Here is a 17098-nt window from a genome sequence, read left to right on the forward strand (position 1 = left end):
CCTGGGTTCTTGGTGCTATGTTCTAGACATGCAAATGAGGCCACTAAAAATCCTGCAAGAGCCAGAGACAAACATTCTGTTTTTCAACCTTAACAAGGAAGCCCCAGCAAGCTGGAGCATGCAAAAATTGCCAAAAACTCAGTTTTGCTCCTCTCCACGGAAATCTTTAGTAAAAGGCGAAAGATTTATACGTTCTGAAGAGAAACCAGAGTATACATCGGGCAAGGGCTTCCTGGGTTCTTGGTGCCATCTCCTCGGACCTCAATTGGATCAAGGAGACCACCTGGGAGGAGTAGGCTGTCCATGGTCTAGACATGCAAATGAGGCCACTAAAAAGCCTGCAAGAGCTAGAGAAGAACATTCTGTTTTTCAACCTGAACAAGGAAGCCCCAGCAAGCTGGAGCATGCAAAAATTGCCAAAAAACTCAGTTTTGCTCCTCTCCACGGAAATCTTTAGTAAAAGGCGAAAGATTTATACGTTCTGAAGAGAAACCAGAGTATACATCGGGCAAGGGCTTCCTGGGTTCTTGGTATCATCTCCTCGGACCTCAATTGGCACAAGGAAACCACCTGGGAGGAGTAGGCTGTCCATGTTCTAGACATGCAAATGAGGCCACTAAAAAGCCTGCAAGAGCTAGAGAAGAACATTCTGTTTTTCAACCTGAACAAGGAAGCCCCAGCAAGCTGGAGCATGCAAAAATTGCCAAAAAACTCAGTTTTGCTCCTCTCCACGGAAATCTTTAGTAAAAGGCGAAAGATTTTTACGTTCTGAAGAGAAACCAGAGTATACATCGGGCAAGGGCTTCCTGGGTTCTTGGTGCTATGTTCTAGACATGCAAATGAGGCCACTAAAAATCCTGCAAGAGCCAGAGACAAACATTCTGTTTTTCAACCTTAACAAGGAAGCCCCAGCAAGCTGGAGCATGCAAAAATTGCCAAAAAACTCAGTTTTGCTCCTCTCCACGGAAATCTTTAGTAAAAGGCGAAAGATTTATACGTTCTGAAGAGAAACCAGAGTATACATCGGGCAAGGGCTTCCTGGGTTCTTGGTGCCATCTCCTCGGACCTCAATTGGATCAAGGAGACCACCTGGGAGGAGTAGGCTGTCCATGGTCTAGACATGCAAATGAGGCCACTAAAAAGCCTGCAAGAGCTAGAGAAGAACATTCTGTTTTTCAACCTGAACAAGGAAGCCCCAGCAAGCTGGAGCATGCAAAAATTGCCAAAAAACTCAGTTTTGCTCCTCTCCACGGAAATCTTTAGTAAAAGGCGAAAGATTTATACGTTCTGAAGAGAAACCAGAGTATACATCGGGCAAGGGCTTCCTGGGTTCTTGGTGCCATCTCCTCGGACCTCAATTGGATCAAGGAGACCACCTGGGAGGAGTAGGCTGTCCATGGTCTAGACATGCAAATGAGGCCACTAAAAATCCTGCAAGAGCTAGAGAAGAACATTCTGTTTTTCAACCTGAACAAGGAAGCCCCAGCAAGCTGGAGCATGCAAAAATTGCCAAAAAACTCAGTTTTGCTCCTCTCCACGGAAATCTTTAGTAAAAGGCGAAAGATTTATACGTTCTGAAGAGAAACCAGAGTATACATCGGGCAAGGGCTTCCTGGGTTCTTGGTGCCATCTCCTCGGACCTCAATTGGATCAAGGAGACCACCTGGGAGGAGTAGGCTGTCCATGTTCTAGACATGCAAATGAGGCCACTAAAAATCCTGCAAGAGCTAGAGAAGAACATTCTGTTTTTCAACCTGAACAAGGAAGCCCCAGCAAGCTGGAGCATGCAAAAATTGCCAAAAAACTCAGTTTTGCTCCTCTCCACGGAAATCTTTAGTAAAAGGCGAAAGATTTATACGTTCTGAAGAGAAACCAGAGTATACATCGGGCAAGGGCTTCCTGGGTTCTTGGTGCCATCTCCTCGGACCTCAATTGGATCAAGGAGACCACCTGGGAGGAGTAGGCTGTCCATGGTCTAGACATGCAAATGAGGCCACTAAAAAGCCTGCAAGAGCTAGAGAAGAACATTCTGTTTTTCAACCTGAACAAGGAAGCCCCAGCAAGCTGGAGCATGCAAAAATTGCCAAAAAACTCAGTTTTGCTCCTCTCCACGGAAATCTTTAGTAAAAGGCGAAAGATTTATACGTTCTGAAGAGAAACCAGAGTATACATCGGGCAAGGGCTTCCTGGGTTCTTGGTGCCATCTCCTCGGACCTCAATTGGATCAAGGAGACCACCTGGGAGGAGTAGGCTGTCCATGTTCTAGACATGCAAATGAGGCCACTAAAAATCCTGCAAGAGCTAGAGAAGAACATTCTGTTTTTCAACCTGAACAAGGAAGCCCCAGCAAGCTGGAGCATGCAAAAATTGCCAAAAAACTCAGTTTTGCTCCTCTCCACGGAAATCTTTAGTAAAAGGCGAAAGATTTATACGTTCTGAAGAGAAACCAGAGTATACATCGGGCAAGGGCTTCCTGGGTTCTTGGTGCCATCTCCTCGGACCTCAATTGGATCAAGGAGACCACCTGGGAGGAGTAGGCTGTCCATGTTCTAGACATGCAAATGAGGCCACTAAAAAGCCTGCAAGAGCTAGAGAAGAACATTCTGTTTTTCAACCTGAACAAGGAAGCCCCAGCAAGCTGGAGCATGCAAAAATTGCCAAAAAACTCAGTTTTGCTCCTCTCCACGGAAATCTTTAGTAAAAGGCGAAAGATTTATACGTTCTGAAGAGAAACCAGAGTATACATCGGGCAAGGGCTTCCTGGGTTCTTGGTGCCATCTCCTCGGACCTCAATTGGATCAAGGAGACCACCTGGGAGGAGTAGGCTGTCCATGGTCTAGACATGCAAATGAGGCCACTAAAAATCCTGCAAGAGCTAGAGAAGAACATTCTGTTTTTCAACCTGAACAAGGAAGCCCCAGCAAGCTGGAGCATGCAAAAATTGCCAAAAAACTCAGTTTTGCTCCTCTCCACGGAAATCTTTAGTAAAAGGCGAAAGATTTATACGTTCTGAAGAGAAACCAGAGTATACATCGGGCAAGGGCTTCCTGGGTTCTTGGTGCCATCTCCTCGGACCTCAATTGGATCAAGGAGACCACCTGGGAGGAGTAGGCTGTCCATGGTCTAGACATGCAAATGAGGCCACTAAAAAGCCTGCAAGAGCTAGAGAAGAACATTCTGTTTTTCAACCTGAACAAGGAAGCCCCAGCAAGCTGGAGCATGCAAAAATTGCCAAAAAACTCAGTTTTGCTCCTCTCCACGGAAATCTTTAGTAAAAGGCGAAAGATTTATACGTTCTGAAGAGAAACCAGAGTATACATCGGGCAAGGGCTTCCTGGGTTCTTGGTGCCATCTCCTCGGACCTCAATTGGATCAAGGAGACCACCTGGGAGGAGTAGGCTGTCCATGGTCTAGACATGCAAATGAGGCCACTAAAAATCCTGCAAGAGCTAGAGAAGAACATTCTGTTTTTCAACCTGAACAAGGAAGCCCCAGCAAGCTGGAGCATGCAAAAATTGCCAAAAAACTCAGTTTTGCTCCTCTCCACGGAAATCTTTAGTAAAAGGCGAAAGATTTATACGTTCTGAAGAGAAACCAGAGTATACATCGGGCAAGGGCTTCCTGGGTTCTTGGTGCCATCTCCTCGGACCTCAATTGGATCAAGGAGACCACCTGGGAGGAGTAGGCTGTCCATGGTCTAGACATGCAAATGAGGCCACTAAAAAGCCTGCAAGAGCTAGAGAAGAACATTCTGTTTTTCAACCTGAACAAGGAAGCCCCAGCAAGCTGGAGCATGCAAAAATTGCCAAAAAACTCAGTTTTGCTCCTCTCCACGGAAATCTTTAGTAAAAGGCGAAAGATTTATACGTTCTGAAGAGAAACCAGAGTATACATCGGGCAAGGGCTTCCTGGGTTCTTGGTGCCATCTCCTCGGACCTCAATTGGATCAAGGAGACCACCTGGAGGAGTAGGCTGTCCATGGTCTAGACATGCAAATGAGGCCACTAAAAATCCTGCAAGAGCTAGAGAAGAACATTCTGTTTTTCAACCTGAACAAGGAAGCCCCAGCAAGCTGGAGCATGCAAAAATTGCCAAAAAACTCAGTTTTGCTCCTCTCCACGGAAATCTTTAGTAAAAGGCGAAAGATTTATACGTTCTGAAGAGAAACCAGAGTATACATCGGGCAAGGGCTTCCTGGGTTCTTGGTGCCATCTCCTCGGACCTCAATTGGATCAAGGAGACCACCTGGAGGAGTAGGCTGTCCATGGTCTAGACATGCAAATGAGGCCACTAAAAAGCCTGCAAGAGCTAGAGAAGAACATTCTGTTTTTCAACCTGAACAAGGAAGCCCCAGCAAGCTGGAGCATGCAAAAATTGCCAAAAAACTCAGTTTTGCTCCTCTCCACGGAAATCTTTAGTAAAAGGCGAAAGATTTATACGTTCTGAAGAGAAACCAGAGTATACATCGGGCAAGGGCTTCCTGGGTTCTTGGTGCCATCTCCTCGGACCTCAATTGGATCAAGGAGACCACCTGGGAGGAGTAGGCTGTCCATGGTCTAGACATGCAAATGAGGCCACTAAAAAGCCTGCAAGAGCTAGAGAAGAACATTCTGTTTTTCAACCTGAACAAGGAAGCCCCAGCAAGCTGGAGCATGCAAAAATTGCCAAAAAACTCAGTTTTGCTCCTCTCCACGGAAATCTTTAGTAAAAGGCGAAAGATTTATACGTTCTGAAGAGAAACCAGAGTATACATCGGGCAAGGGCTTCCTGGGTTCTTGGTGCCATCTCCTCGGACCTCAATTGGATCAAGGAGACCACCTGGGAGGAGTAGGCTGTCCATGGTCTAGACATGCAAATGAGGCCACTAAAAATCCTGCAAGAGCTAGAGAAGAACATTCTGTTTTTCAACCTGAACAAGGAAGCCCCAGCAAGCTGGAGCATGCAAAAATTGCCAAAAAACTCAGTTTTGCTCCTCTCCACGGAAATCTTTAGTAAAAGGCGAAAGATTTATACGTTCTGAAGAGAAACCAGAGTATACATCGGGCAAGGGCTTCCTGGGTTCTTGGTGCCATCTCCTCGGACCTCAATTGGATCAAGGAGACCACCTGGAGGAGTAGGCTGTCCATGGTCTAGACATGCAAATGAGGCCACTAAAAATCCTGCAAGAGCTAGAGAAGAACATTCTGTTTTTCAACCTGAACAAGGAAGCCCCAGCAAGCTGGAGCATGCAAAAATTGCCAAAAAACTCAGTTTTGCTCCTCTCCACGGAAATCTTTAGTAAAAGGCGAAAGATTTATACGTTCTGAAGAGAAACCAGAGTATACATCGGGCAAGGGCTTCCTGGGTTCTTGGTGCCATCTCCTCGGACCTCAATTGGATCAAGGAGACCACCTGGGAGGAGTAGGCTGTCCATGGTCTAGACATGCAAATGAGGCCACTAAAAAGCCTGCAAGAGCTAGAGAAGAACATTCTGTTTTTCAACCTGAACAAGGAAGCCCCAGCAAGCTGGAGCATGCAAAAATTGCCAAAAAACTCAGTTTTGCTCCTCTCCACGGAAATCTTTAGTAAAAGGCGAAAGATTTATACGTTCTGAAGAGAAACCAGAGTATACATCGGGCAAGGGCTTCCTGGGTTCTTGGTGCCATCTCCTCGGACCTCAATTGGATCAAGGAGACCACCTGGGAGGAGTAGGCTGTCCATGGTCTAGACATGCAAATGAGGCCACTAAAAATCCTGCAAGAGCTAGAGAAGAACATTCTGTTTTTCAACCTGAACAAGGAAGCCCCAGCAAGCTGGAGCATGCAAAATTGCCAAAAAACTCAGTTTTGCTCCTCTCCACGGAAATCTTTAGTAAAAGGCGAAAGATTTATACGTTCTGAAGAGAAACCAGAGTATACATCGGGCAAGGGCTTCCTGGGTTCTTGGTGCCATCTCCTCGGACCTCAATTGGATCAAGGAGACCACCTGGGAGGAGTAGGCTGTCCATGGTCTAGACATGCAAATGAGGCCACTAAAAATCCTGCAAGAGCTAGAGAAGAACATTCTGTTTTTCAACCTGAACAAGGAAGCCCCAGCAAGCTGGAGCATGCAAAAATTGCCAAAAAACTCAGTTTTGCTCCTCTCCACGGAAATCTTTAGTAAAAGGCGAAAGATTTATACGTTCTGAAGAGAAACCAGAGTATACATCGGGCAAGGGCTTCCTGGGTTCTTGGTGCCATCTCCTCGGACCTCAATTGGATCAAGGAGACCACCTGGGAGGAGTAGGCTGTCCATGGTCTAGACATGCAAATGAGGCCACTAAAAATCCTGCAAGAGCTAGAGAAGAACATTCTGTTTTTCAACCTGAACAAGGAAGCCCCAGCAAGCTGGAGCATGCAAAAATTGCCAAAAAACTCAGTTTTGCTCCTCTCCACGGAAATCTTTAGTAAAAGGCGAAAGATTTATACGTTCTGAAGAGAAACCAGAGTATACATCGGGCAAGGGCTTCCTGGGTTCTTGGTGCCATCTCCTCGGACCTCAATTGGATCAAGGAGACCACCTGGAGGAGTAGGCTGTCCATGTTCTAGACATGCAAATGAGGCCACTAAAAAGCCTGCAAGAGCTAGAGAAGAACATTCTGTTTTTCAACCTGAACAAGGAAGCCCCAGCAAGCTGGAGCATGCAAAAATTGCCAAAAAACTCAGTTTTGCTCCTCTCCACGGAAATCTTTAGTAAAAGGCGAAAGATTTATACGTTCTGAAGAGAAACCAGAGTATACATCGGGCAAGGGCTTCCTGGGTTCTTGGTGCCATCTCCTCGGACCTCAATTGGATCAAGGAGACCACCTGGGAGGAGTAGGCTGTCCATGGTCTAGACATGCAAATGAGGCCACTAAAAAGCCTGCAAGAGCTAGAGAAGAACATTCTGTTTTTCAACCTGAACAAGGAAGCCCCAGCAAGCTGGAGCATGCAAAAATTGCCAAAAAACTCAGTTTTGCTCCTCTCCACGGAAATCTTTAGTAAAAGGCGAAAGATTTATACGTTCTGAAGAGAAACCAGAGTATACATCGGGCAAGGGCTTCCTGGGTTCTTGGTGCCATCTCCTCGGACCTCAATTGGATCAAGGAGACCACCTGGGAGGAGTAGGCTGTCCATGGTCTAGACATGCAAATGAGGCCACTAAAAATCCTGCAAGAGCTAGAGAAGAACATTCTGTTTTTCAACCTGAACAAGGAAGCCCCAGCAAGCTGGAGCATGCAAAAATTGCCAAAAAACTCAGTTTTGCTCCTCTCCACGGAAATCTTTAGTAAAAGGCGAAAGATTTATACGTTCTGAAGAGAAACCAGAGTATACATCGGGCAAGGGCTTCCTGGGTTCTTGGTGCCATCTCCTCGGACCTCAATTGGATCAAGGAGACCACCTGGGAGGAGTAGGCTGTCCATGGTCTAGACATGCAAATGAGGCCACTAAAAATCCTGCAAGAGCTAGAGAAGAACATTCTGTTTTTCAACCTGAACAAGGAAGCCCCAGCAAGCTGGAGCATGCAAAAATTGCCAAAAACTCAGTTTTGCTCCTCTCCACGGAAATCTTTAGTAAAAGGCGAAAGATTTATACGTTCTGAAGAGAAACCAGAGTATACATCGGGCAAGGGCTTCCTGGGTTCTTGGTGCCATCTCCTCGGACCTCAATTGGATCAAGGAGACCACCTGGGAGGAGTAGGCTGTCCATGGTCTAGACATGCAAATGAGGCCACTAAAAAGCCTGCAAGAGCTAGAGAAGAACATTCTGTTTTTCAACCTGAACAAGGAAGCCCCAGCAAGCTGGAGCATGCAAAAATTGCCAAAAAACTCAGTTTTGCTCCTCTCCACGGAAATCTTTAGTAAAAGGCGAAAGATTTATACGTTCTGAAGAGAAACCAGAGTATACATCGGGCAAGGGCTTCCTGGGTTCTTGGTGCCATCTCCTCGGACCTCAATTGGATCAAGGAGACCACCTGGGAGGAGTAGGCTGTCCATGGTCTAGACATGCAAATGAGGCCACTAAAAATCCTGCAAGAGCTAGAGAAGAACATTCTGTTTTTCAACCTGAACAAGGAAGCCCCAGCAAGCTGGAGCATGCAAAAATTGCCAAAAAACTCAGTTTTGCTCCTCTCCACGGAAATCTTTAGTAAAAGGCGAAAGATTTATACGTTCTGAAGAGAAACCAGAGTATACATCGGGCAAGGGCTTCCTGGGTTCTTGGTGCTATGTTCTAGACATGCAAATGAGGCCACTAAAAATCCTGCAAGAGCCAGAGACAAACATTCTGTTTTTCAACCTTAACAAGGAAGCCCCAGCAAGCTGGAGCATGCAAAAATTGCCAAAAAACTCAGTTTTGCTCCTCTCCACGGAAATCTTTAGTAAAAGGCGAAAGATTTATACGTTCTGAAGAGAAACCAGAGTATACATCGGGCAAGGGCTTCCTGGGTTCTTGGTGCCATCTCCTCGGACCTCAATTGGCATCAAGGAGACCACCTGGGAGGAGTAGGCTGTCCATGTTCTAGACATGCAAATGAGGCCACTAAAAAGCCTGCAAGAGCTAGAGAAGAACATTCTGTTTTTCAACCTGAACAAGGAAGCCCCAGCAAGCTGGAGCATGCAAAAATTGCCAAAAAACTCAGTTTTGCTCCTCTCCACGGAAATCTTTAGTAAAAGGCGAAAGATTTATACGTTCTGAAGAGAAACCAGAGTATACATCGGGCAAGGGCTTCCTGGGTTCTTGGTGCTATGTTCTAGACATGCAAATGAGGCCACTAAAAATCCTGCAAGAGCCAGAGACAAACATTCTGTTTTTCAACCTTAACAAGGAAGCCCTAGCAAGCTGGAGCATGCTAAAATTGCCAAAAAACTCAGTTTTGCTCCTCTCCACGGAAATCTTTAGTAAAAGGCGAAAGATTTATACGTTCTGAAGAGAAACCAGAGTATACATCGGGCAAGGGTTTCCTGGGTTCTTGGTGCCATCTCCTCGGACCTCAATTGGATCAAGGAGACTACCTGGGAGGAGTAGGCTGTCCATGGTCTAGACATGCAAATGAGGCCACTAAAAATCCTGCAAGAGCTAGAGAAGAACATTCTGTTTTTCAACCTGAACAAGGAAGCCCCAGCAAGCTGGAGCATGCAAAAATTGCCAAAAACTCAGTTTTGCTCCTCTCCACGGAAATCTTTAGTAAAAGGCGAAAGATTTATACGTTCTGAAGAGAAACCAGAGTATACATCGGGCAAGGGCTTCCTGGGTTCTTGGTGCCATCTCCTCGGACCTCAATTGGATCAAGGAGACCACCTGGGAGGAGTAGGCTGTCCATGGTCTAGACATGCAAATGAGGCCACTAAAAATCCTGCAAGAGCTAGAGAAGAACATTCTGTTTTTCAACCTGAACAAGGAAGCCCCAGCAAGCTGGAGCATGCAAAAATTGCCAAAAAACTCAGTTTTGCTCCTCTCCACGGAAATCTTTAGTAAAAGGCGAAAGATTTATACGTTCTGAAGAGAAACCAGAGTATACATCGGGCAAGGGCTTCCTGGGTTCTTGGTGCCATCTCCTCGGACCTCAATTGGATCAAGGAGACCACCTGGGAGGAGTAGGCTGTCCATGTTCTAGACATGCAAATGAGGCCACTAAAAATCCTGCAAGAGCTAGAGAAGAACATTCTGTTTTTCAACCTGAACAAGGAAGCCCCAGCAAGCTGGAGCATGCAAAAATTGCCAAAAAACTCAGTTTTGCTCCTCTCCACGGAAATCTTTAGTAAAAGGCGAAAGATTTATACGTTCTGAAGAGAAACCAGAGTATACATCGGGCAAGGGCTTCCTGGGTTCTTGGTGCTATGTTCTAGACATGCAAATGAGGCCACTAAAAATCCTGCAAGAGCCAGAGACAAACATTCTGTTTTTCAACCTTAACAAGGAAGCCCCAGCAAGCTGGAGCATGCAAAAATTGCCAAAAACTCAGTTTTGCTCCTCTCCACGGAAATCTTTAGTAAAAGGCGAAAGATTTATACGTTCTGAAGAGAAACCAGAGTATACATCGGGCAAGGGCTTCCTGGGTTCTTGGTGCCATCTCCTCGGACCTCAATTGGATCAAGGAGACCACCTGGGAGGAGTAGGCTGTCCATGTTCTAGACATGCAAATGAGGCCACTAAAAATCCTGCAAGAGCTAGAGAAGAACATTCTGTTTTTCAACCTGAACAAGGAAGCCCCAGCAAGCTGGAGCATGCAAAATTGCCAAAAAACTCAGTTTTGCTCCTCTCCACGGAAATCTTTAGTAAAAGGCGAAAGATTTATACGTTCTGAAGAGAAACCAGAGTATACATCGGGCAAGGGCTTCCTGGGTTCTTGGTGCCATCTCCTCGGACCTCAATTGGATCAAGGAGACCACCTGGGAGGAGTAGGCTGTCCATGGTCTAGACATGCAAATGAGGCCACTAAAAAGCCTGCAAGAGCTAGAGAAGAACATTCTGTTTTTCAACCTGAACAAGGAAGCCCCAGCAAGCTGGAGCATGCAAAAATTGCCAAAAAACTCAGTTTTGCTCCTCTCCACGGAAATCTTTAGTAAAAGGCGAAAGATTTATACGTTCTGAAGAGAAACCAGAGTATACATCGGGCAAGGGCTTCCTGGGTTCTTGGTGCCATCTCCTCGGACCTCAATTGGATCAAGGAGACCACCTGGGAGGAGTAGGCTGTCCATGGTCTAGACATGCAAATGAGGCCACTAAAAATCCTGCAAGAGCTAGAGAAGAACATTCTGTTTTTCAACCTGAACAAGGAAGCCCCAGCAAGCTGGAGCATGCAAAAATTGCCAAAAAACTCAGTTTTGCTCCTCTCCACGGAAATCTTTAGTAAAAGGCGAAAGATTTATACGTTCTGAAGAGAAACCAGAGTATACATCGGGCAAGGGCTTCCTGGGTTCTTGGTGCCATCTCCTCGGACCTCAATTGGATCAAGGAGACCACCTGGGAGGAGTAGGCTGTCCATGGTCTAGACATGCAAATGAGGCCACTAAAAATCCTGCAAGAGCTAGAGAAGAACATTCTGTTTTTCAACCTGAACAAGGAAGCCCCAGCAAGCTGGAGCATGCAAAAATTGCCAAAAAACTCAGTTTTGCTCCTCTCCACGGAAATCTTTAGTAAAAGGCGAAAGATTTATACGTTCTGAAGAGAAACCAGAGTATACATCGGGCAAGGGCTTCCTGGGTTCTTGGTGCTATGTTCTAGACATGCAAATGAGGCCACTAAAAATCCTGCAAGAGCCAGAGACAAACATTCTGTTTTTCAACCTTAACAAGGAAGCCCCAGCAAGCTGGAGCATGCAAAAATTGCCAAAAACTCAGTTTTGCTCCTCTCCACGGAAATCTTTAGTAAAAGGCGAAAGATTTATACGTTCTGAAGAGAAACCAGAGTATACATCGGGCAAGGGCTTCCTGGGTTCTTGGTGCCATCTCCTCGGACCTCAATTGGATCAAGGAAACCACCTGGGAGGAGTAGGCTGTCCATGTTCTAGACATGCAAATGAGGCCACTAAAAAGCCTGCAAGAGATAGAGAAGAACATTCTGTTTTTCAACCTGAACAAGGAAGCCCCAGCAAGCTGGAGCATGCAAAAATTGCCAAAAAACTCAGTTTTGCTCCTCTCCACGGAAATCTTTAGTAAAAGGCGAAAGATTTATACGTTCTGAAGAGAAACCAGAGTATACATCGGGCAAGGGCTTCCTGGGTTCTTGGTGCTATGTTCTAGACATGCAAATGAGGCCACTAAAAATCCTGCAAGAGCCAGAGACAAACATTCTGTTTTTCAACCTTAACAAGGAAGCCCAGCAAGCTGGAGCATGCAAAATTGCCAAAAAACTCAGTTTTGCTCCTCTCCACGGAAATCTTTAGTAAAAGGCGAAAGATTTATACGTTCTGAAGAGAAACCAGAGTATACATCGGGCAAGGGCTTCCTGGGTTCTTGGTGCCATCTCCTCGGACCTCAATTGGATCAAGGAGACCACCTGGGAGGAGTAGGCTGTCCATGGTCTAGACATGCAAATGAGGCCACTAAAAATCCTGCAAGAGCTAGAGAAGAACATTCTGTTTTTCAACCTGAACAAGGAAGCCCCAGCAAGCTGGAGCATGCAAAAATTGCCAAAAAACTCAGTTTTGCTCCTCTCCACGGAAATCTTTAGTAAAAGGCGAAAGATTTATACGTTCTGAAGAGAAACCAGAGTATACATCGGGCAAGGGCTTCCTGGGTTCTTGGTGCCATCTCCTCGGACCTCAATTGGATCAAGGAGACCACCTGGGAGGAGTAGGCTGTCCATGGTCTAGACATGCAAATGAGGCCACTAAAAATCCTGCAAGAGCTAGAGAAGAACATTCTGTTTTTCAACCTGAACAAGGAAGCCCCAGCAAGCTGGAGCATGCAAAAATTGCCAAAAAACTCAGTTTTGCTCCTCTCCACGGAAATCTTTAGTAAAAGGCGAAAGATTTATACGTTCTGAAGAGAAACCAGAGTATACATCGGGCAAGGGCTTCCTGGGTTCTTGGTGCCATCTCCTCGGACCTCAATTGGATCAAGGAGACCACCTGGGAGGAGTAGGCTGTCCATGGTCTAGACATGCAAATGAGGCCACTAAAAATCCTGCAAGAGCTAGAGAAGAACATTCTGTTTTTCAACCTGAACAAGGAAGCCCCAGCAAGCTGGAGCATGCAAAAATTGCCAAAAAACTCAGTTTTGCTCCTCTCCACGGAAATCTTTAGTAAAAGGCGAAAGATTTATACGTTCTGAAGAGAAACCAGAGTATACATCGGGCAAGGGCTTCCTGGGTTCTTGGTGCTATGTTCTAGACATGCAAATGAGGCCACTAAAAATCCTGCAAGAGCCAGAGACAAACATTCTGTTTTTCAACCTTAACAAGGAAGCCCCAGCAAGCTGGAGCATGCAAAAATTGCCAAAAAACTCAGTTTTGCTCCTCTCCACGGAAATCTTTAGTAAAAGGCGAAAGATTTATACGTTCTGAAGAGAAACCAGAGTATACATCTGCCCGATGGGCTTCCTGGGTTCTTGGTGCCATCTCCTCGGACCTCAATTGGATCAAGGAGACCACCTGGGAGGAGTAGGCTGTCCATGGTCTAGACATGCAAATGAGGCCACTAAAAAGCCTGCAAGAGCTAGAGAAGAACATTCTGTTTTTCAACCTGAACAAGGAAGCCCCAGCAAGCTGGAGCATGCAAAAATTGCCAAAAAACTCAGTTTTGCTCCTCTCCACGGAAATCTTTAGTAAAAGGCGAAAGATTTATACGTTCTGAAGAGAAACCAGAGTATACATCGGGCAAGGGCTTCCTGGGTTCTTGGTGCCATCTCCTCGGACCTCAATTGGATCAAGGAGACCACCTGGGAGGAGTAGGCTGTCCATGGTCTAGACATGCAAATGAGGCCACTAAAAATCCTGCAAGAGCTAGAGAAGAACATTCTGTTTTTCAACCTGAACAAGGAAGCCCCAGCAAGCTGGAGCATGCAAAAATTGCCAAAAAACTCAGTTTTGCTCCTCTCCACGGAAATCTTTAGTAAAAGGCGAAAGATTTATACGTTCTGAAGAGAAACCAGAGTATACATCGGGCAAGGGCTTCCTGGGTTCTTGGTGCCATCTCCTCGGACCTCAATTGGATCAAGGAGACCACCTGGGAGGAGTAGGCTGTCCATGGTCTAGACATGCAAATGAGGCCACTAAAAAGCCTGCAAGAGCTAGAGAAGAACATTCTGTTTTTCAACCTGAACAAGGAAGCCCCAGCAAGCTGGAGCATGCAAAAATTGCCAAAAACTCAGTTTTGCTCCTCTCCACGGAAATCTTTAGTAAAAGGCGAAAGATTTATACGTTCTGAAGAGAAACCAGAGTATACATCGGGCAAGGGCTTCCTGGGTTCTTGGTGCCATCTCCTCGGACCTCAATTGGATCAAGGAGACCACCTGGAGGAGTAGGCTGTCCATGTTCTAGACATGCAAATGAGGCCACTAAAAAGCCTGCAAGAGCTAGAGAAGAACATTCTGTTTTTCAACCTGAACAAGGAAGCCCCAGCAAGCTGGAGCATGCAAAAATTGCCAAAAAACTCAGTTTTGCTCCTCTCCACGGAAATCTTTAGTAAAAGGCGAAAGATTTATACGTTCTGAAGAGAAACCAGAGTATACATCGGGCAAGGGCTTCCTGGGTTCTTGGTGCCATCTCCTCGGACCTCAATTGGATCAAGGAGACCACCTGGGAGGAGTAGGCTGTCCATGGTCTAGACATGCAAATGAGGCCACTAAAAATCCTGCAAGAGCTAGAGAAGAACATTCTGTTTTTCAACCTGAACAAGGAAGCCCCAGCAAGCTGGAGCATGCAAAAATTGCCAAAAAACTCAGTTTTGCTCCTCTCCACGGAAATCTTTAGTAAAAGGCGAAAGATTTATACGTTCTGAAGAGAAACCAGAGTATACATCGGGCAAGGGCTTCCTGGGTTCTTGGTGCCATCTCCTCGGACCTCAATTGGATCAAGGAGACCACCTGGGAGGAGTAGGCTGTCCATGGTCTAGACATGCAAATGAGGCCACTAAAAATCCTGCAAGAGCTAGAGAAGAACATTCTGTTTTTCAACCTGAACAAGGAAGCCCCAGCAAGCTGGAGCATGCAAAAATTGCCAAAAAACTCAGTTTTGCTCCTCTCCACGGAAATCTTTAGTAAAAGGCGAAAGATTTATACGTTCTGAAGAGAAACCAGAGTATACATCGGGCAAGGGCTTCCTGGGTTCTTGGTGCCATCTCCTCGGACCTCAATTGGATCAAGGAGACCACCTGGGAGGAGTAGGCTGTCCATGGTCTAGACATGCAAATGAGGCCACTAAAAATCCTGCAAGAGCTAGAGAAGAACATTCTGTTTTTCAACCTGAACAAGGAAGCCCCAGCAAGCTGGAGCATGCAAAAATTGCCAAAAAACTCAGTTTTGCTCCTCTCCACGGAAATCTTTAGTAAAAGGCGAAAGATTTATACGTTCTGAAGAGAAACCAGAGTATACATCGGGCAAGGGCTTCCTGGGTTCTTGGTGCCATCTCCTCGGACCTCAATTGGATCAAGGAGACCACCTGGGAGGAGTAGGCTGTCCATGGTCTAGACATGCAAATGAGGCCACTAAAAAGCCTGCAAGAGCTAGACAAGAACATTCTGTTTTTCAACCTGAACAAGGAAGCCCCAGCAAGCTGGAGCATGCAAAAATTGCCAAAAAACTCAGTTTTGCTTCTCTCCACGGAAATCTTTAGTAAAAGGCGAAAGATTTATACGTTCTGAAGAGAAACCAGAGTATACATCAGGCAAGGGCTTCCTGGGTTCTTGGTGCCATCTCCTCGGAGCTCAATTGGATCAAGGAGACTACCTGGGAGGAGTAGGCTGTCCATGGTCTAGACATGCAAATGAGGCCACTAAAAATCCTGCAAGAGCTAGAGAAGAACATTCTGTTTTTCAACCTGAACAAGGAAGCCCCAGCAAGCTGGAGCATGCAAAAATTGCCAAAAAACTCCGTTTTGCTCCTCTCCGCGGAAATCTTTAGTAAAAGGCGAAAGATTTATACGTTCTGAAGAGAAACCAGAGTATACATCGGGCAAGGGCTTCCTGAGTTCTTGGTGCTATGTTCTAGACATGCAATTGAGGCCACTAAAAATCCTGCAAGAGCCAGAGACAAACATTCTGTTTTTCAACCTGAACAAGGAAGCCCCAGCAAGCTGGAGCATGCAAAAATTGCCAAAAAACTCAGTTTTGCTCCTCTCCACGGAAATCTTTAGTAAAAGACGAAAGATTAATACGTTCTGAAGAGAAACCAGAGTATACATCAGGCAAGGGCTTCATGGGTTCTTGGTGCCATCTCCTCGGACCTCAATTGGATCAAGGAGACCACCTGGGAGGAGTAGGCTGTCCATGGTCTAGACATGCAAATGAGGCCACTAAAAAGCCTGCAAGAGCTAGACAAGAACATTCTGTTTTTCAACCTGAACAAGGAAGCCCCAGCAAGCTGGAGCATGCAAAAATTGCCAAAAACTCAGTTTTGCTTCCTCTCCACGGAAATCTTTAGTAAAGGCGAAAGATTTATATGTTCTGAAGAGAAACCAGAGTATACATTGAGCAAGGGCTTCCTGGGTTCTTGGTGCCATCTCCTCGGACCTCAATTGGATCAAGGAGACCACCTGGGGAGGAGTAGGCTGTCCATGTCTAGACATGCAAATGAGGCCACTAAAAATCCTGCAAGAGCTAGAGAAGAACATTCTGTTTTTCAACCTGAACAAGGAAGCCCCAGCAAGCTGGAGCATGCAAAATTGCCAAAAACTCAGTTTTGCTCCTCTCCACGGAAATCTTTAGTAAAAGGCGAAAGATTTATACGTTCTGAAGAGAAACCAGAGTATACATCGGGCAAGGGCTTCCTGGGTTCTTGGTGCCATCTCCTCGGACCTCAATTGGATCAAGGAGACCACCTGGGAGGAGTAGGCTGTACATGGTCTAGACATGCAAATGAGGCCACTAAAAATCCTGCAAGAGCTAGAGAAGAACATTCTGTTTTTTCAACCTGAACAAGGAAGCCCCAGCAAGCGGAGCATGCAAAAATTGCCAAAAACTCAGTTTGCTCCTCTCCACGGAAATCTTTAGTAAAAGGCGAAAGATTTATACGTTTTGAAGAGAAACCAGAGTATACACTCGGGCAAGGGCTTCATGGGTTCTTGGTGCCATCTCCTCGGACCTCAATTGGATCAAGGAGACCACCTGGAGGAGTAGGCTGTCCATGGTCTAGACATGCAAATGAGGCCACTAAAAAGCCTGCAAGAGAGAGAAGAACATTCTGTTTTTCAACCTGAACAAGGAAGCCCCAGCAAGCTGGAGCATGCAAAAATTGCCAAAAAACTCAGTTTTGCTCCTCTCCACGGAAATCTTTAGTAAAAGGCGAAAGATTTATACGTTCTGAAGAGAAACCAGAGTATACATCGGGCAAGGGCTTCCTGGGTTCTTGGTGCCATCTCCTCGGACCTCAATTGGATCAAGGAGACCACCTGGGAGGAGTAGGCTGTCCATGGTCTAGACATGCAAATGAGGCCACTAAAAA

General features: G+C 46.0%; 61 non-coding genes across 61 annotated transcripts; all 61 read right to left on the reverse strand.

Annotated features, from left to right (window-relative positions):
• Positions 1 to 99: 99 nt before the first annotated feature.
• LOC122936555 lies at positions 100 to 214 on the reverse strand. The gene has a single exon (XR_006389077.1). It is a non-coding gene; the product is annotated as a U5 spliceosomal RNA (small nuclear RNA).
• Positions 215 to 385: 171 nt separating this feature from the next.
• LOC122937397 lies at positions 386 to 501 on the reverse strand. Its single transcript, XR_006389788.1, has one exon. It is a non-coding gene; the product is annotated as a U5 spliceosomal RNA (small nuclear RNA).
• Positions 502 to 672: 171 nt separating this feature from the next.
• Positions 673 to 788, reverse strand: LOC122936522. Its single transcript, XR_006389045.1, has one exon. It is a non-coding gene; the product is annotated as a U5 spliceosomal RNA (small nuclear RNA).
• Positions 789 to 904: 116 nt separating this feature from the next.
• On the reverse strand, positions 905 to 1020 carry LOC122937398. The gene has a single exon (XR_006389789.1). It is a non-coding gene; the product is annotated as a U5 spliceosomal RNA (small nuclear RNA).
• A 171-nt stretch (positions 1021 to 1191) lies between these two features.
• On the reverse strand, positions 1192 to 1307 carry LOC122937399. The gene has a single exon (XR_006389790.1). It is a non-coding gene; the product is annotated as a U5 spliceosomal RNA (small nuclear RNA).
• Positions 1308 to 1478: 171 nt separating this feature from the next.
• On the reverse strand, positions 1479 to 1594 carry LOC122937400. Its single transcript, XR_006389791.1, has one exon. It is a non-coding gene; the product is annotated as a U5 spliceosomal RNA (small nuclear RNA).
• A 171-nt stretch (positions 1595 to 1765) lies between these two features.
• Positions 1766 to 1881, reverse strand: LOC122937401. The gene has a single exon (XR_006389792.1). It is a non-coding gene; the product is annotated as a U5 spliceosomal RNA (small nuclear RNA).
• Positions 1882 to 2052: 171 nt separating this feature from the next.
• Positions 2053 to 2168, reverse strand: LOC122937403. The gene has a single exon (XR_006389793.1). It is a non-coding gene; the product is annotated as a U5 spliceosomal RNA (small nuclear RNA).
• Positions 2169 to 2339: 171 nt separating this feature from the next.
• On the reverse strand, positions 2340 to 2455 carry LOC122937404. The gene has a single exon (XR_006389794.1). It is a non-coding gene; the product is annotated as a U5 spliceosomal RNA (small nuclear RNA).
• Positions 2456 to 2626: 171 nt separating this feature from the next.
• On the reverse strand, positions 2627 to 2742 carry LOC122937405. Its single transcript, XR_006389795.1, has one exon. It is a non-coding gene; the product is annotated as a U5 spliceosomal RNA (small nuclear RNA).
• A 171-nt stretch (positions 2743 to 2913) lies between these two features.
• Positions 2914 to 3029, reverse strand: LOC122937407. The gene has a single exon (XR_006389797.1). It is a non-coding gene; the product is annotated as a U5 spliceosomal RNA (small nuclear RNA).
• A 171-nt stretch (positions 3030 to 3200) lies between these two features.
• LOC122937408 lies at positions 3201 to 3316 on the reverse strand. Its single transcript, XR_006389798.1, has one exon. It is a non-coding gene; the product is annotated as a U5 spliceosomal RNA (small nuclear RNA).
• Positions 3317 to 3487: 171 nt separating this feature from the next.
• On the reverse strand, positions 3488 to 3603 carry LOC122937409. The gene has a single exon (XR_006389799.1). It is a non-coding gene; the product is annotated as a U5 spliceosomal RNA (small nuclear RNA).
• A 171-nt stretch (positions 3604 to 3774) lies between these two features.
• LOC122937410 lies at positions 3775 to 3890 on the reverse strand. The gene has a single exon (XR_006389800.1). It is a non-coding gene; the product is annotated as a U5 spliceosomal RNA (small nuclear RNA).
• Positions 3891 to 4060: 170 nt separating this feature from the next.
• LOC122937411 lies at positions 4061 to 4176 on the reverse strand. Its single transcript, XR_006389801.1, has one exon. It is a non-coding gene; the product is annotated as a U5 spliceosomal RNA (small nuclear RNA).
• A 170-nt stretch (positions 4177 to 4346) lies between these two features.
• LOC122937412 lies at positions 4347 to 4462 on the reverse strand. The gene has a single exon (XR_006389802.1). It is a non-coding gene; the product is annotated as a U5 spliceosomal RNA (small nuclear RNA).
• A 171-nt stretch (positions 4463 to 4633) lies between these two features.
• Positions 4634 to 4749, reverse strand: LOC122937413. Its single transcript, XR_006389803.1, has one exon. It is a non-coding gene; the product is annotated as a U5 spliceosomal RNA (small nuclear RNA).
• Positions 4750 to 4920: 171 nt separating this feature from the next.
• Positions 4921 to 5036, reverse strand: LOC122937414. Its single transcript, XR_006389804.1, has one exon. It is a non-coding gene; the product is annotated as a U5 spliceosomal RNA (small nuclear RNA).
• A 170-nt stretch (positions 5037 to 5206) lies between these two features.
• On the reverse strand, positions 5207 to 5322 carry LOC122937415. The gene has a single exon (XR_006389805.1). It is a non-coding gene; the product is annotated as a U5 spliceosomal RNA (small nuclear RNA).
• Positions 5323 to 5493: 171 nt separating this feature from the next.
• Positions 5494 to 5609, reverse strand: LOC122937416. The gene has a single exon (XR_006389806.1). It is a non-coding gene; the product is annotated as a U5 spliceosomal RNA (small nuclear RNA).
• Positions 5610 to 5780: 171 nt separating this feature from the next.
• On the reverse strand, positions 5781 to 5895 carry LOC122936688. Its single transcript, XR_006389205.1, has one exon. It is a non-coding gene; the product is annotated as a U5 spliceosomal RNA (small nuclear RNA).
• A 171-nt stretch (positions 5896 to 6066) lies between these two features.
• On the reverse strand, positions 6067 to 6182 carry LOC122937419. The gene has a single exon (XR_006389808.1). It is a non-coding gene; the product is annotated as a U5 spliceosomal RNA (small nuclear RNA).
• Positions 6183 to 6353: 171 nt separating this feature from the next.
• On the reverse strand, positions 6354 to 6469 carry LOC122937420. Its single transcript, XR_006389809.1, has one exon. It is a non-coding gene; the product is annotated as a U5 spliceosomal RNA (small nuclear RNA).
• A 170-nt stretch (positions 6470 to 6639) lies between these two features.
• Positions 6640 to 6755, reverse strand: LOC122937421. Its single transcript, XR_006389810.1, has one exon. It is a non-coding gene; the product is annotated as a U5 spliceosomal RNA (small nuclear RNA).
• A 171-nt stretch (positions 6756 to 6926) lies between these two features.
• Positions 6927 to 7042, reverse strand: LOC122937422. Its single transcript, XR_006389811.1, has one exon. It is a non-coding gene; the product is annotated as a U5 spliceosomal RNA (small nuclear RNA).
• A 171-nt stretch (positions 7043 to 7213) lies between these two features.
• Positions 7214 to 7329, reverse strand: LOC122937423. Its single transcript, XR_006389812.1, has one exon. It is a non-coding gene; the product is annotated as a U5 spliceosomal RNA (small nuclear RNA).
• Positions 7330 to 7500: 171 nt separating this feature from the next.
• LOC122936556 lies at positions 7501 to 7615 on the reverse strand. Its single transcript, XR_006389078.1, has one exon. It is a non-coding gene; the product is annotated as a U5 spliceosomal RNA (small nuclear RNA).
• Positions 7616 to 7786: 171 nt separating this feature from the next.
• On the reverse strand, positions 7787 to 7902 carry LOC122937424. The gene has a single exon (XR_006389813.1). It is a non-coding gene; the product is annotated as a U5 spliceosomal RNA (small nuclear RNA).
• A 171-nt stretch (positions 7903 to 8073) lies between these two features.
• Positions 8074 to 8189, reverse strand: LOC122937425. The gene has a single exon (XR_006389814.1). It is a non-coding gene; the product is annotated as a U5 spliceosomal RNA (small nuclear RNA).
• A 116-nt stretch (positions 8190 to 8305) lies between these two features.
• Positions 8306 to 8421, reverse strand: LOC122937426. Its single transcript, XR_006389815.1, has one exon. It is a non-coding gene; the product is annotated as a U5 spliceosomal RNA (small nuclear RNA).
• Positions 8422 to 8593: 172 nt separating this feature from the next.
• LOC122937427 lies at positions 8594 to 8709 on the reverse strand. Its single transcript, XR_006389816.1, has one exon. It is a non-coding gene; the product is annotated as a U5 spliceosomal RNA (small nuclear RNA).
• A 116-nt stretch (positions 8710 to 8825) lies between these two features.
• Positions 8826 to 8941, reverse strand: LOC122936699. Its single transcript, XR_006389215.1, has one exon. It is a non-coding gene; the product is annotated as a U5 spliceosomal RNA (small nuclear RNA).
• Positions 8942 to 9112: 171 nt separating this feature from the next.
• LOC122936557 lies at positions 9113 to 9227 on the reverse strand. Its single transcript, XR_006389079.1, has one exon. It is a non-coding gene; the product is annotated as a U5 spliceosomal RNA (small nuclear RNA).
• A 171-nt stretch (positions 9228 to 9398) lies between these two features.
• LOC122937428 lies at positions 9399 to 9514 on the reverse strand. Its single transcript, XR_006389817.1, has one exon. It is a non-coding gene; the product is annotated as a U5 spliceosomal RNA (small nuclear RNA).
• Positions 9515 to 9685: 171 nt separating this feature from the next.
• LOC122937430 lies at positions 9686 to 9801 on the reverse strand. The gene has a single exon (XR_006389818.1). It is a non-coding gene; the product is annotated as a U5 spliceosomal RNA (small nuclear RNA).
• Positions 9802 to 9917: 116 nt separating this feature from the next.
• Positions 9918 to 10032, reverse strand: LOC122936558. Its single transcript, XR_006389080.1, has one exon. It is a non-coding gene; the product is annotated as a U5 spliceosomal RNA (small nuclear RNA).
• A 171-nt stretch (positions 10033 to 10203) lies between these two features.
• LOC122936689 lies at positions 10204 to 10318 on the reverse strand. The gene has a single exon (XR_006389206.1). It is a non-coding gene; the product is annotated as a U5 spliceosomal RNA (small nuclear RNA).
• A 171-nt stretch (positions 10319 to 10489) lies between these two features.
• On the reverse strand, positions 10490 to 10605 carry LOC122937431. Its single transcript, XR_006389819.1, has one exon. It is a non-coding gene; the product is annotated as a U5 spliceosomal RNA (small nuclear RNA).
• A 171-nt stretch (positions 10606 to 10776) lies between these two features.
• LOC122937432 lies at positions 10777 to 10892 on the reverse strand. Its single transcript, XR_006389820.1, has one exon. It is a non-coding gene; the product is annotated as a U5 spliceosomal RNA (small nuclear RNA).
• Positions 10893 to 11063: 171 nt separating this feature from the next.
• LOC122937433 lies at positions 11064 to 11179 on the reverse strand. The gene has a single exon (XR_006389821.1). It is a non-coding gene; the product is annotated as a U5 spliceosomal RNA (small nuclear RNA).
• Positions 11180 to 11295: 116 nt separating this feature from the next.
• On the reverse strand, positions 11296 to 11410 carry LOC122936559. The gene has a single exon (XR_006389081.1). It is a non-coding gene; the product is annotated as a U5 spliceosomal RNA (small nuclear RNA).
• A 171-nt stretch (positions 11411 to 11581) lies between these two features.
• Positions 11582 to 11697, reverse strand: LOC122937435. The gene has a single exon (XR_006389822.1). It is a non-coding gene; the product is annotated as a U5 spliceosomal RNA (small nuclear RNA).
• Positions 11698 to 11812: 115 nt separating this feature from the next.
• Positions 11813 to 11927, reverse strand: LOC122936815. Its single transcript, XR_006389322.1, has one exon. It is a non-coding gene; the product is annotated as a U5 spliceosomal RNA (small nuclear RNA).
• A 171-nt stretch (positions 11928 to 12098) lies between these two features.
• LOC122937436 lies at positions 12099 to 12214 on the reverse strand. The gene has a single exon (XR_006389823.1). It is a non-coding gene; the product is annotated as a U5 spliceosomal RNA (small nuclear RNA).
• Positions 12215 to 12385: 171 nt separating this feature from the next.
• Positions 12386 to 12501, reverse strand: LOC122937437. The gene has a single exon (XR_006389824.1). It is a non-coding gene; the product is annotated as a U5 spliceosomal RNA (small nuclear RNA).
• Positions 12502 to 12672: 171 nt separating this feature from the next.
• LOC122937438 lies at positions 12673 to 12788 on the reverse strand. The gene has a single exon (XR_006389825.1). It is a non-coding gene; the product is annotated as a U5 spliceosomal RNA (small nuclear RNA).
• Positions 12789 to 12904: 116 nt separating this feature from the next.
• LOC122937439 lies at positions 12905 to 13020 on the reverse strand. The gene has a single exon (XR_006389826.1). It is a non-coding gene; the product is annotated as a U5 spliceosomal RNA (small nuclear RNA).
• Positions 13021 to 13193: 173 nt separating this feature from the next.
• LOC122937440 lies at positions 13194 to 13309 on the reverse strand. The gene has a single exon (XR_006389827.1). It is a non-coding gene; the product is annotated as a U5 spliceosomal RNA (small nuclear RNA).
• Positions 13310 to 13480: 171 nt separating this feature from the next.
• LOC122937442 lies at positions 13481 to 13596 on the reverse strand. The gene has a single exon (XR_006389828.1). It is a non-coding gene; the product is annotated as a U5 spliceosomal RNA (small nuclear RNA).
• A 171-nt stretch (positions 13597 to 13767) lies between these two features.
• On the reverse strand, positions 13768 to 13882 carry LOC122936560. Its single transcript, XR_006389082.1, has one exon. It is a non-coding gene; the product is annotated as a U5 spliceosomal RNA (small nuclear RNA).
• A 170-nt stretch (positions 13883 to 14052) lies between these two features.
• On the reverse strand, positions 14053 to 14168 carry LOC122937443. The gene has a single exon (XR_006389829.1). It is a non-coding gene; the product is annotated as a U5 spliceosomal RNA (small nuclear RNA).
• Positions 14169 to 14339: 171 nt separating this feature from the next.
• On the reverse strand, positions 14340 to 14455 carry LOC122937444. Its single transcript, XR_006389830.1, has one exon. It is a non-coding gene; the product is annotated as a U5 spliceosomal RNA (small nuclear RNA).
• Positions 14456 to 14626: 171 nt separating this feature from the next.
• On the reverse strand, positions 14627 to 14742 carry LOC122937445. Its single transcript, XR_006389831.1, has one exon. It is a non-coding gene; the product is annotated as a U5 spliceosomal RNA (small nuclear RNA).
• Positions 14743 to 14913: 171 nt separating this feature from the next.
• On the reverse strand, positions 14914 to 15029 carry LOC122937446. Its single transcript, XR_006389832.1, has one exon. It is a non-coding gene; the product is annotated as a U5 spliceosomal RNA (small nuclear RNA).
• Positions 15030 to 15200: 171 nt separating this feature from the next.
• On the reverse strand, positions 15201 to 15316 carry LOC122936437. Its single transcript, XR_006388963.1, has one exon. It is a non-coding gene; the product is annotated as a U5 spliceosomal RNA (small nuclear RNA).
• Positions 15317 to 15487: 171 nt separating this feature from the next.
• On the reverse strand, positions 15488 to 15603 carry LOC122936672. Its single transcript, XR_006389189.1, has one exon. It is a non-coding gene; the product is annotated as a U5 spliceosomal RNA (small nuclear RNA).
• Positions 15604 to 15719: 116 nt separating this feature from the next.
• On the reverse strand, positions 15720 to 15835 carry LOC122936715. The gene has a single exon (XR_006389231.1). It is a non-coding gene; the product is annotated as a U5 spliceosomal RNA (small nuclear RNA).
• Positions 15836 to 16006: 171 nt separating this feature from the next.
• LOC122936910 lies at positions 16007 to 16121 on the reverse strand. Its single transcript, XR_006389379.1, has one exon. It is a non-coding gene; the product is annotated as a U5 spliceosomal RNA (small nuclear RNA).
• Positions 16122 to 16292: 171 nt separating this feature from the next.
• Positions 16293 to 16406, reverse strand: LOC122936746. The gene has a single exon (XR_006389260.1). It is a non-coding gene; the product is annotated as a U5 spliceosomal RNA (small nuclear RNA).
• Positions 16407 to 16578: 172 nt separating this feature from the next.
• Positions 16579 to 16691, reverse strand: LOC122936794. Its single transcript, XR_006389305.1, has one exon. It is a non-coding gene; the product is annotated as a U5 spliceosomal RNA (small nuclear RNA).
• A 169-nt stretch (positions 16692 to 16860) lies between these two features.
• On the reverse strand, positions 16861 to 16976 carry LOC122937447. The gene has a single exon (XR_006389833.1). It is a non-coding gene; the product is annotated as a U5 spliceosomal RNA (small nuclear RNA).
• Positions 16977 to 17098: the final 122 nt, after the last annotated feature.

This window comes from Bufo gargarizans, chromosome 4 (assembly GCF_014858855.1).
Source record: "Bufo gargarizans isolate SCDJY-AF-19 chromosome 4, ASM1485885v1, whole genome shotgun sequence".
Lineage (NCBI taxonomy): Eukaryota > Metazoa > Chordata > Amphibia > Anura > Bufonidae > Bufo > Bufo gargarizans.